The sequence below is a fragment of the Hemicordylus capensis genome, chromosome 1 (genome assembly GCF_027244095.1).
Source record: "Hemicordylus capensis ecotype Gifberg chromosome 1, rHemCap1.1.pri, whole genome shotgun sequence".
NCBI classification, from domain to species: Eukaryota; Metazoa; Chordata; class Lepidosauria; order Squamata; family Cordylidae; genus Hemicordylus; species Hemicordylus capensis.
In genome coordinates, this window is record NC_069657.1 from 394273960 (window position 1) to 394290342 (window position 16383).

The following is a 16383-nucleotide window of genomic DNA, read 5'->3' on the forward strand; positions in this document are numbered from 1 at the left end:
TACGCAAGTTATCTTGCATATTAGAAGTTAATAAAGCCAATTAAACTATGTTAGGTGCTTGGCTTATTCAAGAAAAACTGGCTGAAATTGCACGATGTTCAGCACATGAATATGTTCATTACTCTGCCATTCCATTCTGAAATTTAGTCACAGCCTGACTAAATTTACTCAGGGAAGTCCTATTGAAGTTAAAGACAAGTTAAGTATAAATCAAGTAAATTTAGCCAGGACGTCAGCCACAGTCTGGGGACTTTTGCGTTTTCCTCTTGCCCGGTAAGATGCTCCCTCTTTGTCATTCTTTTATGCTTAACACCAAGATTGACAAAGAATATGAAAGCTTTTCAGTTCCTTTGTGCTCTTGTCATTGGTGCTAGTGGTAAAGGTATGACTCAGCTGTTACTTTTTGATTTGCTCCTACTAGAAAATTTTTGTCAAGTTTTATGTTTGTTGTTTGTCTTCTTCAGACCAGAAGACAAACTCTTTATCTATTCCCACACCCATTTCTTATCAGGAATGGGATCATCCTGAGGAAAGCCAGACAATCTGGCATCTGGTTTGAAAACCCCTTTCCTAATCTATGGGTAATCTGTCAAGTATAGGCAGCTGTGAGCAAACCAAATGCTCTTTGCATTTTCCCCACCCACCTTTTTCCTTTCTCTGCTGCAAACACAATGATCCCCTCCTGCAGGAGCAAAGAAGCAGTAAGCAGCGGGGAAAGAGTGAAGTGTCCCTTTCTGCTTCAAAGAGAAGGATCCGCAGAGATGAAAGTTTGGGCGGTATATAAATGTGATGAATAAATAAATAAATAAATAATGAATGAATGAATGAATGGCTGTCTCAAAGAGCAGTCATTGGGCTTTTGTGAGACACATATGTGTGTAAGGTGTAGTTAGGCCCTGAGGGATTAATTTAACATTCAATGCAATCCTATCAACTAACAAATATATGAGACCTGTGAAAAACTGCAGGTTGGTTTAACAGGGGGCTGCACAACTTTGGCCCTCCAACTGTTGTTGAAATTGCCATCGACCCCAGCCACAGGGTCCTGGGGATGGGCTGATGGGAATTGTAGTCCGACAATAGCTGGAAGGCCAAAGTTGTACAGTGTTGGCACAGGAAAAAAATCTAAAAGTAACTGTTTATACCTTTTATTATTAGGACCAACAAAAATATCACCCAAAAAATGAGCAATGGTTATCATTCTACTTTGAAATTATTCCATAATCAATTTGTGGAATTCTCTGCCACGAGATGTGGTGACAGCCAACAACCTGGGTGGCTTTAAGGGGTTTGGATAACTTCATGGAGGAGAGGTCTATCAATGGCTACTAGTTGGAGGGCTACAGGCCACCTCCAGCCTCAGAGGCAGGATGCAGGTAACAGCAAGAGAAAGGGCATGCCCTTAGTTCCTGCCTGTAGACTTCCAGCGGCATCTGGTGGGCCACTGTGTGAAACAGGATGCTGACTATATGGGCCTTGGGCCTGATCCAGCAGGGCTGTTCTTATGTTCATTAAGCACAGTTAGGAGAAGCACTGGCAACAAAAGCATCACATTGCCATTATAATGTTTAATGCAGGATTCATGGATGGAGGAAGATGCACAGATTTAAGAGGCACAAACAGATTATGCACACGCACGCACACACCCCTTGGGATAGTGTGTGGAAGTGCAAAAACTGAAGTAAAAGGTGCTTGCACTTTGACTTATCAGCATTTCTCATAACAGTCCATACTTTCCTCATCTGTGACTGTCAGCCAAGAATCCTAAAAACCTGTACTTTCGTACACAACAAATTCCAAAATTTCAGATTAGGAAAATCAAGATTGGCCGCAATCTGTTTCCTTAGGTTGTGGCTGTAGTTCTATGCCCAGTCACACACATGTGAAAATGCTCTAAGTGTTTCTTGTTGATTAGACTAATTGGAAGATTCAGGCAAAACAAACTGATGTTAGCACCAATTAACATTGAACTCTTTGAGTGCAGAACATGAGTTCTTTGAGCATTCCATTCTGTATCATGACAAACATGAGGAATATCTCTCCTTTGCTTTTCCTGCCTTCCTTGCTGCAATAGGTTGTACTGGAGAAGCCCTATTAATAGTACAAGGAGAGGAAAAGGCTCTTCTGGAGGCAGGAAAACCAAGTCAGGAAAGAATTGGAGGAAGTGTGGCTGCCATTTCACTAAACAATTTAGAACAGATTGAGCTTCAAAACTTACAAGCCTTGCCATTGTTGCTAAGAATGTGAACTAAACACGATTCAGTTTTTTGGTTCTTCCTTCTTTCTCCCCCTCCCCTTTTTCTTTTCTGTTTTCTTTTCTTCTTTTCCCTTTTCTTTTTCTTTGGGTCCTTCAGAGGTTTTCAAAGGGGAATCCTTGAAGGAGAAAAGCGATGAAATGAAACCCTTCAGCAGTTCAACATTACAGAGAGCAGAAAAGGAGAGACTGGGCCAGAAAAAGCCGACCATCATATAGATACACACACCCTGAATGAGGTAAGTGTCCTCAGTTCTGTTGAATGGCTTAACTCAGATCCAAATGAGTAGATATGGCTTTAGATTTCAGTAGGAGGGTTGAAAAGTGGAGGTGGGTGGGAGAGAGTCCAAAGTTCAACAAAGTCCAGATTATAGGTTTGCCATCTGAAGCAAATCCTGGATATCTTCGCTCCCCGAAGTTTTCTCACAATATCAGACTGTCTCTAGGATTGCTTGGAGATTAATGCTAGAGAGTTCAGGTTGATCCTGGAGGGCTGGCTGGCTGCCCAGCTGCCCTAGTTTAAGGTGATACATTCAAAATTGTGTTGCAAGAACTAGTGCATTGTAAGTGCATAGTTGTGATTATTTTGTTGCCTATATCATAACAGCGGTATTATCAACACAGAACAGTCACCTCTGTTAGAAGGGTTGGAGAAGCAAAGGAATTTGGCATGGATACCAGTGCATACCTACCTCTGGTTCAGTGCAACCATGACTCTTAAGTAGTAACACAGATTCCAACTACTGTATCTTTATTTAGTAGAAGCAGCTTTTCCTAATTTATGGTACCCACCTCTGGTAGATCAAGCCCTCTACTTTGTCCCTGCTGTATATCTTTTAGGCTTTTAAAAATAGTTTGACAGCCTACACAGGCTGCACACGAGGAGGAGTAGATGGACTACTACTCCTATATTCAGATCACTTTACAGAGAGCAGAAAAGGAGAGATTGGGCCAGAAAAAGCAGATTCTGAGGCAATGCTCAGAATCTCTTAACAGTAAGTGATCCATAAGTGATCTGAATATGCATCCCTGCTTAAATACACTTTTTAAAAGTGCCTTGCTGTATCTGATTAAGGTCAATCTAGTCTGGAATCTTTTGCAATAATTTCAATAAGCAGAGGGTAATATGTGTTTCATCAGAAATCATCCAGTGGCTGACATCCAGACTAACACGGCATGCATCGAATAACATTGAGGAGAGGAGAGGAGAGGAGAGCTGGTCTTGTGGTAGCAAGCATGACTTGTCCCCTTAGCTAAGCAGGGTCCATCCTGGTTGCATATGAATGGGAGACTTGTTGTGTGAACACTGTAAGATATTCTTCTCAGGGGATGGAGCCATTCTGGGAAGAGCAAAAGGTTTCAAGTTCCCTCCCTGGCTTTTCCAAGATAGGACAAGATTTTTAAAGGACAAGATTTTTTTATTGAACCAACAAACTACCAAAGCATACAGTACATTGCCAAAGCACAATTATATACAAAGTGGTTGTTTGTACATGATATATCTACAAAGATTTACACACAAGGATTTGGAAACCCACAATATCATGAAGTATATGCAAGTAGTACTGTAACTCGGGGATGGGGGATTACAAGGCACATCAGGTAATGGGGGGGGGGTTTACGTCCAACGTCCATTTCCATAACTTGTCCCATTGCTGTTTAGAAGAGATACACTTGTCTTTTTGTACATAACCATACAAACTTTTCCATAAGAGATTTACTGTCTCATCCGCATGAACCTCTTGGTCGCGTCTTCCCTCCCTATTCCTATGCAGGAGCATTGCATAAATGGCATACAGGTTTACTAACCTGATTACGAGAAGGGGAACATTCCAATTCCCTAGTATGAGGGCACCCGTTCCATCCCATTTCCTTGAGAGATTTCTGCCTGCAACCTTGGAGAAGCCACTGCCAGTCTGTGAAGACAATACTGAGCTAGATAGACCAATGGTCTGACTCAGTGTGTGGCAGCTTCCTATGTTCCTATTGTGTGTGTACAACATGGGAGAAGTGATTTTTGCCAATTTCCCCTTCTTTCAGCAGTCCTTTGTGCCTCCCAGAAATGTGTCCCTGGGGTTTTGCCAATATCCTTCAGGGGGATATTTCCAGGAGGAACAGAGGGTTACAGAAGGAAGGAGGGATTGGCAAAAATCACTCCTCCCCCATGGCCTGCACAAAACTTTCAGCATGTGTAATATTAGCCTCAATGTCAGCCAGTGTCCCTATTTTCCAAGGTAAAAGGTCGAAGAGGATGTCAACAGTGTTCCCTCTAACAGGGATTCCCAGATGTTTTAACTATGACCCAGAATCCTCAGCCAAAGGCCATTGCAGCTGGGGATGCTGGGAGTTGTAGTCAACAACATCTGGGAATCCCTATTACAGGGAACAGTAGATGTCAGACTATCTGATTAAAGCATGCTTCAGAATTTTATCTACAGTATGGTCTTTATAAATTTTGTAAATTCTGAAGCTTTTATGTAAACTGCTTTCAGAGGTTTGCCTCAAAAGCGGTATATAAATGTCATTCATAAACAAAATATAAATATAAATTCTTCTTCAGCAGCTCCTGGACAAGATCCTACAGCTATTTCTATTCTATTTGTTCCTCATCGGGATTTGTATTCTCTGTTTAATGCTGAAAAGCTCTTTGAGGGAGTCTTGCCTTTTTCTTTGCAAAACAAATCTGAAGGCATCTCTTAAAGTTAAACATAGGAAAGGTTTCATGAAACTGGGTAGATATGAGAGGGAGAGACAGATCTGTTCAAATGTGAGCTGAGCTGTCTGATGACACATTTCTATTAAATGGGCACAGTCATGCCAATATAGTTAAGATGAGGAGTGTTTGAACATTCTACCATTTTAAGCCCTGAACATTCTATTGCTTATAATGTCAAAACTATCCACCCAGTCCCTCTGAAATCATGCACACATCAACAAGGGGACACCACTTCCCCAGATTTGGAGCAAATCCATTGCAAAATGGCTGAGATATAGCAGTTTTAAGATTTTTGACTCCTAAAAAGAGGTTTCAGTGTTGGCAACATGTATATTTTTAAATGTTTGGTATCTTTTTAGCATTCCTCCAAAATTCATTGCATATGGGACTGGTGCCTTTTGCTGGTTTGAAAAACATCAATCTAGGTTTTTTTGAGTAATTACTGTTCAAAATCCCCATTACTAAAAAAATAAGGGAATATTAGCTAAGAGTCTACTCACGAAGTCTACTGAGTCTACTAACTAAGTCTACTCACTAAGAATTCTCAAGCCAAAGTTGGAAGGGCAAGTACTGGCAATTTCCAGTCAGTGACTTCCTAGGTAATAGAAAGGTTCTTTTAGCACCCAGCACACTGATGGTTCTCAGAGAATCTGACATTAGCCAGAGCATCCTACAGCTCTGCAATCGAATTGAATAGCAAAATGAAAATGTCGAGGAAACTGAATAACTGTATATACTGTATAACTGTATATACAACCCCCTGCTAACTGGGCAAAGAGGCACCTTTTACCGTGGTGATTCTCTTTATTTAGCAGGGGGAGAGTAACTGGCCCTATCCACCCCTAGCACAGTACTTCCAGTGACTGTTGCTGGTGTCTATCTTATGTTTCTTTTAGATTGTGAGCCTTTGGGGGACAGGGATCCATCTTATTTATTTATTATTTCTCTAAGTAAAACACCCTGAGCCATTTTTGGAAGGGCAGTATAGAAATTGAATTATTATTATTATTATTTCTTGTTTACACAGTCAGACAGGTGTTATTGACTGGTTTGTTTTATCCAGGCATCGAGTCCTTCCCAAGGACCTGGGATGGCTGGATTTTATTGTCTATTGTTATAGATATCGTCGCAGAATAAAGGCTGTTCCCAGTAAAGCTGCTTTTTGTAATTGGCTGATGGTGATTTCTGTGGCCCCTATGGTGTTGAGGTGCTCTTCAAGGTCTTTTGGAACTGCACCCAGGGCGCCAATTACCACTGGGATGATTTTGGTCTTTTTCTGCCACCGCCTGTCAATTTCAATTTGTAGATCTTTGTATTTGGTGATTTTTTTCTATTTCTTTTTCTTCTATTCTCCTATCCCCTGGTATTGCTATGTCGATTATTTTGACTTGTTTTTCTTTCTTCTCAACTACAGTTATATCTGGTGTATTGTGTGGCAGATGTTTGTCTGTTTGTAGTCAGAAGTCCCATAATATTTTTACATCTTCATTTTCTTCAACTTTTTCAATTTTATGGTCCCACCAATTCTTGGCTACAGGTAGCTTGTATTTTTTGCAGATGTTCCAGTGTATCATCCCTGCTACTTTGTCATGCCTTTGTTTGTAGTCAGTCTGTGCGATCTTTTTACAACAGCTGATTAGGTGGTCCACTGTTTCATCTGCTTCTTTACAAAGGCGGCACTTGCTGTTTGTGGTTGATTTTTTGACTTTTGCTATTATTATTATTATTATTATTTATTATACTGAGAACATGAGAATCTAAGAAAAACCCTGATTGTTTGTACCAAAGGCCCATCTTGTCCAACATTCTGTTTCCAGCTGATGCTTGTGGAAAGTTTACAAGCAGGGCATGAAGGTGCTTGTTCATCCCCAAAATCTGGTATTCAGTAGCATACTGCCTCTGAACTGGTCCCATTTACCTGTCATGGGTAGTGGTGTGCACGGAACTGCGGAGGTGTGGTTCAACGCAGGGGGGGCCATGTCTCCCGTTCTTGGCCAGAAATCGGCGGAAGTATGGGCTGCACATGTGCTTGCCACCGCACACACACGCCCGCCGCACACGTTGCACGTTGCATGTGCGACATGTGTGGTGGGCGCACGAGCAGCAGCGAACACACACGCAGCCCATACTTCCACCAATTTCCGGCCAAGAACAGGGGAAGGGGCAGCATGGAGGTATGCTGCCGCCCCATGGATTTTGCAAATAAGGGCACGCCGGCGAGGGAAAAGCGGTGGGACGGGAAAGTGCACCCTCCCCTGCCCTTAAAGAGAGACACCTCCCCGGTGTCAAACCGACAGAACCACCAGTTCCATGCACATCCCTAGTCATGGGTAACAGCCATTGACAGATCTCCACTCCTTGCATTGTCATGTGATTTTTTTTCATGGCCAAAAGATAGATGGGATCAAGAGAAGTCGTTAGCCACAGTCTAAAGAATTAACATTTGTTCCATACATTCCGAGTACCTTCAAATCATGAGCAGCTGGAGAGGGGCAAGGGGAGGCATCTCCCCCCTGCCCCGCGATTGAGCCTGCCTTGCTCCTGTCCCAGCATCCTTTCCCTCAGCTCCCTAAAGGTAACAAAGTGGGGCAGGCAGCAGCAGTGGCATCTTTGTGCACTGGGCGCTGCAGCCAGTGAGCCAGTCATGCAGGCAGCGGGGCCCACTTCACCTCCAAAGGGGCTGGACTTGCAGAAGGAAGGAGAGTGGGGTGGGATGAAGGAGTATACACTACTTGTCTTGCCTCGCCTCAACCCTGGGAAATAGTGGCAATGTCTAGAGCAGGGCTGGTCAACTTTGGCCCTCCTGCAGATGTTGGCCAGCTCCCATAATCCCTGGTTATTAGCCACTGTGGCTGGGGATTATGTGGGTTTTAGTCCAAAAACGGTTGTGGGGTCAAAGTTTGAGCAGGCCTGGTCTAGTGCTTCGGTGCAGGGAGCAAGCAGGAATGCATGCAGGGTACGCAGCAGAAGGCGCCCCCCCCCACCGCCACTGCCCACCGGAAAGAGTTTTGCAGATTCCCATGCTTCAGATGAATGTCTCTTCAAATGTCAGTTCTCCAAGTCATATAGCAAATGGCTTTTGATACAGAGGGGTGTCTGGAAAGCAGTTTATGAAGTGGCAGAGGATCATCTTGCTCAAAAGACAACAAGGGGAAAATCCCACTGGGTGTGTGCAAGCTCCATCTCACTAGCAATTTGGATCCCAGGCAATGAGTTTCAGCTGATAGCAAAGTAGAGTTGTTTGGATTCTTCATTTCAAATGTTATGTGCATCTTGTCTTGTATCTAACTAGGAGGTTGTCTCATGACTTGAAAGATGGAGTTGCACAGGCGTTGAACAATAAAAAGATTCAGTGCCATCTCTAAACCGTGGCTAATATACCAAGATTTTTGCCATTCTTGACTGAATCATTTGACTAACAGAAATACACACACACACACACACACACTGCCTGCAGGATTTATTATTTGTGTGTTTTACATTCCATTCTATCCCAAAGAGTGTTTTTAAAACTGGCCTGTCCCCGGGGGTGGGGGTGGGCCACAAAACAGAAAAACAACAGTAAATAAAAATAAAAGTGCTCATTCCCAATCATGGTGGTGATTAAACTTTTAAACTCTATTCAGTAGGGAAGTAAATGTTCTCAGCTCCTGGGATGCTACTGAGATGCAACGGCCAATGGAGACCGCTGGGGCAAAACTCCTGCAGTTCAGGTTGCTCAGTCCTACAAGTGATGGTATCTCTTTGGGTTCTGCTCAAGAGGAAGAACGATGTTAACGTTCAGCTCCTGGAATAAATGACTTGCCCATGCATTGTTCAGACCCGGCAATCTATCCTAAACTGATGATGAAAAAGGAAAGGCAATGTGGGTGGTGCTCTAACTCAGGAATGCTCAACTTCAGCCCTCTTGCAGATGTTGGCCTACAACTCCCATAATCCCTGCTTATTGGTCACTGTGACTGGGGATCAGTGGCGTAGGGAGGCCAGCAGCAGCTCCGGTCCAGCCTGCCACCAGCACACACACACACCCCCGCCATGCCCCCTGCGTCCAATGCATGGCTCCATTTTTCAGAAGCTTAGCCAGTGCCAGCTTCCAAGCCTGGCCAGGAAAGCGTCTCTCTGCCTTTTAAAGCAGGGAGAGCCACTCCCAGCCGTGCTGCGAACGGTCGCACTGGCCAGAATTTGCTTGCAACTGAGCTGTGCAACCCCATTTGCGAACAAAACCACGCCCCCTGAATCTGATGTCAGATGAGGGGGCATGGCTGGGGCACCATGCAGGGCAGCCCAGGTTCTTTGAACCCCCTTGCACAATGGTGGCTCTGCCCCTGCTGGGGATTATGGGAGTTATAATCCAAAAGCAGCTGGAGTGGGCTAAGTTGAGCAGGCCTGCTTAACTCATTTTGGTGAGGTAATGGCATGTTTCGTCTGTCGTGAAGATAGCAAATCAGGAGAAGTCTGCTTGTGCCCCTGAGCAAAAGCTGTGCTCATCAGTGAGGGACTGTACGCTTGCTAATGGCCTGGTCCTGTGAAGTGCTGAACTGGTTTGAGTTGTCCTTTGCCTTCCTGGGATTGCCAAGGCCTGAGGTTGCATTCTGAGGTAATTTTAGGCTTGAAGGTGTACAATGAAATTGTGGGAATGTTATTTTAAGAAGACTTATTTATAGGTCATTTCATTTCTCTGTCACAATTACATCCTGGCTTTGTTTTTTGGAAGGGGTGTGTGCCTGCGAATACTTTACACAAAACTCTTGAGGGCTCTCTGTTCAGATGCTGAACAGGCTGAGACCCGCTTCAGCTTAACAATGCAACTGCCCTTGGACCATTCTCTAGTAACAGGCAGGCATCCCGAAGTCATCATGATTCAGCACCGTCTAGCTCAGCATTGTCCATATTGACTGGCAGCATTCCAGGATTTCAGCCAAGGGTCTTTTACAGCCCTACCTGGATCGGGGATACCAGGGATTGAACCAGGGGCCTGTAGCCATAGAGGTGCAAGGCTCCACTGCTGATCCATAGCCTCAGAGTGTAAGATATGCTTTTTTACTACACTGGGCGGCAGCTGTAATATAAACCAGTCAGAATTGCAAAAATGCTTAATATGAAAGGCAATAAACAAAATGTTTATCTGAAAGAGTGATAGAAAATATTTCTCATACATAAATGTCTCATGACCATAAGTTATGAATCTGAATGGGGACAGGAATGGAGGGAATACAAGGTCCCCTTTTCTAAGTGCCTTGCATTGTGTATGTGGAATTTTAATTATGCTGCACTGGATGACCTATGAGATCCATCTGACATAGGAAACTACATAGGCTCTTTTTCCATGTTAACTGTGCAAGTGTAGTAATATATTAAACCTCTTTTCCACTTAAAGTCAAGCACTTATACTATGTGGTATGCTTAGAAAATTTCTCACAATGAGGTTTAAGAGGAAGATGGCAAGGTGTGTGTATTTGTTTCTGAGTGTCTCTGCAATGCTTCTCACAATGTGGCCGTCACATGGAGGCTGCTGATAGTACCTTTGTGGGGCATCTGCACTGTGTAGGAGTCAGTTTGTGTATACTTTGTATCACCAAACCATCTCCAGAAATGCTTAGAAGTGGCGGGACAACAAACCACCTGTCACAGGGGCATAATTTAAGATTGGGCAGATAGCGGTTGTGGTGAGAGAGCAAAAATATTTCAGCCTGTGCGCACGTGTGTGTGTGTGTGTGCGTGCACGCATGCTAAATTGTAAAAACAAACAATGCGCCATATTTTATGAGCACTTGTGGCTACTTCTTATATCCCAAAGCAAGCAGAGAGATGTGTGTTCCTGAGGAAGAACCATGTGTGGCCTACAGCACAGGAGTGGAGGCACTTGCCTCTGCATTCTCAAAATGGCACTTCAGATTGGAGTTGCTGACCTTTATTGTCTTAAGAAGTATTTAACTGTGTTTTATGTAAACCACCTTGAGAGGATCCAGCTTTGTGGTACTGCAAGCTAGCTGGGCTCAGCCACAATTGCACCCCTCAGGAGGCTGGGAGAGTCAACAGAGAGGGCCACAGGTGGTGTCAATGAAGGAGAAGGTTCACTGGGGGAGACAGGAAGACAAAGAATGAGGCATTGGGCAATCTCAAAGGAGCTAGACTTGAACAAGCCAGGAGCCTGACTCACTTCTCATGAGACAATGCATCGACTGCTAGGATTTATTTAAAGAGACCAATTTAGATGCACACATGCTGGGGGCTGGAGGGCCCTGAAGGCCCTGTGAGGGGGGCAGAACAGAGCACCCAAGACTGGCAGGAGACAAGATGAAGGAACCTCCCTGCTTCAGACAATAGCCTCCTGAGGCCTCAACGTAGGGGAGCTAAGAGAAAGGAGCTGAGCCCTGGAGCACACAGAGACTCCACACTCCTTAAGAGCTCTTTTTGCATTAAAAGGCAGGATAAAAATTGAAGTAATAATAATTGCTGACATGATGAGGGAAATTAGCCCCATTGGATTAAAAAGGACAAGTTAGGCACTCACCTTCCTTGAGTAATTCTCCTTATGTCAGCATAATGGCAGTTTTGGACAGCTGCCATGTAGCAGCCATATTGCAAACAGCCATCTGAAGTAGTGATAAATTTAGACGTATATCGTGCTTACCCTAACCGCTTCTGACAGTTTTGTTCATTTGTTTCTTGCATTTCTATACTGCCAAGTCATAAAATTCCATGGGACTTTGCAAAAAAATTCACAGATAAACAGTTGAAACAATGAAAACTAATTAACAGTTAAAACAAGTAAAATAAATAAAACAGTTAAAACAAATTAAAACATTAGATAAAACTTATGCATAAATTCCTTTCGGATCTCAGACTGCTGCTTCTTTTCTCTCTATACTGTACTGAGCAACGGAAATGAACTGTACCATATCTCAGAGGTAGAGTGTACAGTTCAGTCCCTGGAATCTTCAAATAAATAATGTTACTGGCCTGCATGCACTTCCAGTCTAGTAGCCAATGGCCACACAACTACCCTGTTTCTAATGGTCATGTTTGTTTTTCTGCACCAGTAGCAGGTATCTGCTTGTGCTCAAGTCATATGACTACAGGTGGACCTCATTACCCGCGGGGGTTCCATTCCTGCAGATTACCATGGGTAATGAAACCACGGATAATTAGGCATTGAGTCTATTGGAACATGGGGGTTAGGTTCCCAAACTAAAAACAACCACCACCACCCCCAAATCACGCCCCAAACAAGAAAACTGTCCAAATAAAGTGCCTTTTCGTGCTCAGCAATGCCCCCCTAAAAGTCTCAAATGGTCCCCAAAAGTCATGGATTTTCCTCATTTTTTATTTTCTTGACTAAATGAGCCACAAAATGGCTCATACAGACAAAATGGTGGCCGTAAATGACCTCTGCGGTCATTTCCTGCCTTCTAGGAACCATGGATATGTGAACATAAAAAGCCCTGCTGGATCAGGACCAAGGCCTATCTGGGGAGCCCACAGGCAAGAGGTATGTGCATGCCCTCTCTCCTGCTGTTGCTCCCCTGCAACTGATATTGAGAGGCATCTTGCCTCTTAAGCTGGTGGTGGCTCATAGCCAACAGACTAGTAGCCATTGATAGACCTGTCCTCCATGAATTTGTCCCATGGCAAAGAATTTCATAGATTAATTATGCGCTGTGTGGAAACATACTTCCTCTTATGGGTCCTAAATTTCCTGACCTTCAGTTTCATGGGATGACCCCTGATTCTACTGTTGCCAGAGAGGGAGAACAATTTCTCTCTGTCCACTCTCTCTACACTATTCATAATTTTATACACCTCTATTGTGTGTCCCCCTTAGTCGCCTCTTTTCCAAATTAAAAAAAGCCCCTGGTGTTGTAGCCTAGCCTCATAAGGAAGGTGCTCCAGGCCCCTTTTCATCTTGGTTGTCCTCTTCTGCATCTTTTCCAGTTCTACAATATGCTCCAGACATGGCTGCACCATAGATTTATATAAGGGCATTATATCATTAGCATGTTTATTTTCAATCCCCTTCCTAATAATCCTTAGGATGAAAGAGCAATCAAGACACATTTGTTCACCCAGTGAAATACTGTTTTAATTGTATTTTAGTTGTGTTTTAATAGTTTGTAACTTTTAAAATTTTAATTATTGAAATATGTTAATCTTTTTATTGGTTGTTTTTATTGTCTTGTAAACCGCCCAGAGAACTTGCATTTTGAGCAGTATAGAAATGTGTTTAAATAAATAAATAAATAAATAAATATGCTGCAGTGACCAGAGACCCCTCACTCTAAATAGTGAATGGGAAGTGAACCCTGACTTTACTGACAGGCTGGTGAACTCCAGGGTTCAGCCAGGGTTCAGCCATCTCTAGGTCCCACCCAACACCAGGTGGGTGGGACCTACAGAGCTGTTGTCAGGAAGAAGAGAGGTCATTGTTAGAAAGAAGCTAGGTGGGAGATGCATAAGAGGACATATGGCCATGGAGGTTGGCTGCAGGAGGATGACCACAGCTCTTGGAAGTAGGCTTGTGCCCGAAACGTTTTGGAGGCCATTATGAAGGCCTCCAAAGCGTTTTGGCTCCGGGGGCCGTTTTGGTGCTTCAGCACCGGCAGGGGTAGTCCTTTAAGGGTGCGGGAGGGTGCACCCACCCCATTTTCGTCCTCAGCCAGAAGTGGCCAGAAGAAGCAAGCGCACGTTTGTCCATCGCGCGCGCCCGCATGGCAAACAGGCACGCGAACTGTATTTAAAAGCTAAGAAAGCCACAGACAGAAGCAGTCTTTAGTAATGGAATACAACTGTTTATTTAGTTCCTTTCTTTTTACAAGCCTCTCCGAGTTGTTTTTTAACACAGGAAAAGAAGAAGGGCTGAAGGGGGGTTTTCTCTGGTGCAAACACGCCATCAAGCGTCCAATAGCTATCAGTTTTCTCACCATGTGTAGGCTTGCACATGGAAGATTTTTGTACTTATCCAATAACAAAATAGAGAGAGTTCCCACTGAGATTCTACCCCAAGCCCTGTTGATAACAGCTCAAGCTCTGTCAATTTGAGGGATGGTGGTGGCAGCATTTTGAACCTTCCAATAATATAGGATAGTTTTAGGAGGAACCTAGCCAGGCAGTTCAAGCAGGGATGATTCAGCATTTCTTTCCCTCACGTGAGCTTGCTCTGAGACAAAGGCTTTAATGCACTACATATGCATATAAAATATTTGTTGGCTATAGTGTGCAGTTAATTGATCTTCTGAGTGCTTTCCTGGAACAGTATTAATATGTGACACAAAATATGAAAGAGAGGCTCAAATGTGTTTTTACTATTTAGTTAGTTAGTTAGTTTATGTACAAATCAAATCTTTATTGTTACGGTCATTCAACCAGCAAAACACAAAGTACAAAAGCTTTACTATGTACTGCTTTTCAACAACAACACAAGTTCTCAAAGTGGTTTACATTTAAAAAAAAAATAGAATTGCTCGCTGTCCTAAAGGGGCTCATAATCTTAGAACAAATGAACAAACCATAGGGTAGACACCAGCAACAATAAGTGGAAGGATGTTGTGCTGGGATTGGTTAGGGACAGTTGCTCTTGCCCTGCTAAAGAGAAGAGTCACTATTTAAAACTCTCTGCTCAGTTAGCATTGGGAATTGATTATATGTGAATGTATCCTCAATCTACCCCATCACACTGGAGCGTGACACAATTGATGCTATTGCTGTTGCTATGACTGGTTGAATATGTTGATGAATGCAGCAATTCCATTGGCATTGTCTTCCTAGAGCAAAAGAACTCTGGAAAATAATGGACTCCTTGTGGAACATTCAGGATGTATTAGAATATTTTCAAAGTTCACTTACATCTGGACACATGTAAAATGCTGTAGGACCAAGGACATTTCCAGATCTAAACAGACAACTGATAGTAATCTGGGAGCATGTGACTTTGGCAGAAGGAAAGAAGTAAATTAATCTGATGTTAAATGAAAAAGGGAGCACTTGAGCCAGCCACTGCCATGGATTCTGATGGCATACCTTTTTTCAATATTCACTTCCAAATCTGGAATTCTTTACAGTTCAAAATGCACCTCTTCACATCTAGATATTGTACTTGTGCAGTTTTGCCACTCATCACACTCCTATAATGAAACTTTTAAAGTGGTGTGGCTTTCTTATATTTTATAGCGGGGGAGCAACTCTACCTATTCATCCCAGCATAGCATCGCTCTGTTGTTGGTGTCTTCCAAGTTTCATTTTCATTTGTGAGTCCCTTTGGAACAAGAAATGTTTTCTTATTTTATTTTATTTTTTTGCTATGTAAACTGCTTTGCGACGGCATACTTTACCTTTAAACTGCTTTGAGAACAATTGCGTTGAAAAGTGTATGTACACATTATAATTAATGATAATAATAAATCAATTTCCTAGCAAATCAGACAGTTTGAATCAGTCAAAATAGATCCAGATGACAGATATACTACAGTATTAAGTACAAATTAAGCACCTGTAACTTGTATACACAGGATGACATCCAGACTAACACTGTGCTAGTGCAGCGAACAAAGATGCACACACACACAAGAAGTTTGCATAACTGATCAGATGCTCAAAGTTGGGTGAGCCCTACATGCTCAGACTACTTGCACAAATGTTGCACTTGCTCAAGGACTGAGTATAGCTCAAAATAATTCCCAGCAGCATACAGGTGGCTCTCGTAATTTGCAGGGTTTCCATTTCCGCCAATTAACACAGATAATGAAACCACGGATAAAGAGACCTTAACCCTATGGGGATTGGGGAGTTAGGTTCCTTGAGCTTAAAAAGCTGCTAAAAAAGCGGGGGTGGTGGTGCAGAAATAAGGGTAGAAAAACATAGTACCTTGTTATCCAGGAATGCCCCATATCCCCTCATTTTATGTTTTAATATTTTTTTTTAACAAAAGATAGTGACAAAATGACTCTGCACTTCAAAATGGCAGCCAGAAATGACATCAGAAGTCATTTCCAGCCACTCAGGAACCATGGAGAGGTGAAAAATGCCTATATTTAATGCCATGGATAACGAAACTGGGTCTCTAAGACCCATCTGCGGATACATGAAACTGCGATCCACGAAACCATGGATAATTAGTCTCCTGTATATTGACTGAGGAAGAAGTTTAACAGCTGGAGGCATGCTATAATTGTGCAAGTACACTATGCCGCACCAGTGCAACACTAGCCTGAAATTAGGGGTGTGCACGGACTGAGGTCCATGCACTGGTTCGGCGCCAAACTGGTTCAGTTAGGTCCGAACTGGTTTGGTACCACGGGGCGGGGAGCAGTGAGTGGAATCTTTTAAAAAGAGGAAAGCAGGTCCTTAGATGCTCTACCTTTTTTTCAAAAGACCCCACTCACTGCTCTGTTCCCCTTCCCACGGCGCTGAACCAGTT

At 43.2% G+C, this 16383-nt stretch overlaps 1 protein-coding gene across 2 annotated transcripts in view; it reads left to right on the plus strand.

Moving 5' to 3' along the window:
* Positions 1 to 702: 702 nt before the first annotated feature.
* Positions 703 to 16383, plus strand: part of RASGRP3 (RAS guanyl releasing protein 3) — a 106657-nt gene continuing 90976 nt past the window's right edge. Inside the window, exons 1-2 of one of the 2 annotated variants that reach the window (XM_053303934.1) lie at positions 703 to 776; positions 2355 to 2493. The gene's annotated coding sequence lies outside the window, so the exon portion shown is untranslated. Of the gene's footprint in view, positions 777 to 1993; positions 2494 to 16383 lie in introns of those variants that run through there. The other variant, XM_053303923.1, reaches the window with a different exon arrangement.